A 622-nucleotide genomic window follows, 5' to 3' on the forward strand; every position below is an offset into this window, starting at 1 on the left:
GTCCCGGTGTGGATCTCGATCCCGGAGCGGTGCCGGTCTCAGTCCCGGTCTCGGAGCGGTGCCAGTGTCGGTGCCGGTTTCAGTCCCAGCCTTAGTCTCGGTGCTGTCTCAGCGCTCGGTGTCTCTCCGTGCCGGTGCCGGTTTCAGTCCCGGAGGGCTCCTGCTCCCGGTCCTAGAGCAGTCCCGATGCCGCTGCCGGTCTCAGTGTCTGTCTCGGAGCGGTGCCAGTGCCAGTGCCGGTGTCGGTGCCGGTACCAGTCTCAGTCCCGGAGTGCTCCTTGTCCCGGTCCTAGCGTAGTTCCGGTGTCGGTGCCGTCTGGATTTAGGCTGCATTCGAGGCGATTTTCTGTGATTTTAGACCAAACCTGGTGGATTTAGGATGCATTCGAGGCGCTTTTCTGTGATTTTAGACCAAACCTGATAGATTTAGGCTGCATTTGAGGCACTTTTCGGTGATTTTAAACCAAACTGGGACCTTTCAGGACCGCGCGGCGCTTTGGCCCCGCCCCTTCCCCTCACAGCTCCCGCCCTTTCTCTGACCCCGCCCCTTCCATTCATTGGTCTCGCCCCCTTTCCTTCTCCAAGCCCCGCCCATCTCATGGCGCGTTCACCCCGCGCATGC

The sequence above is a fragment of the Oenanthe melanoleuca genome, unplaced genomic scaffold (genome assembly GCF_029582105.1).
Source record: "Oenanthe melanoleuca isolate GR-GAL-2019-014 unplaced genomic scaffold, OMel1.0 S001, whole genome shotgun sequence".
Lineage (NCBI taxonomy): Eukaryota > Metazoa > Chordata > Aves > Passeriformes > Muscicapidae > Oenanthe > Oenanthe melanoleuca.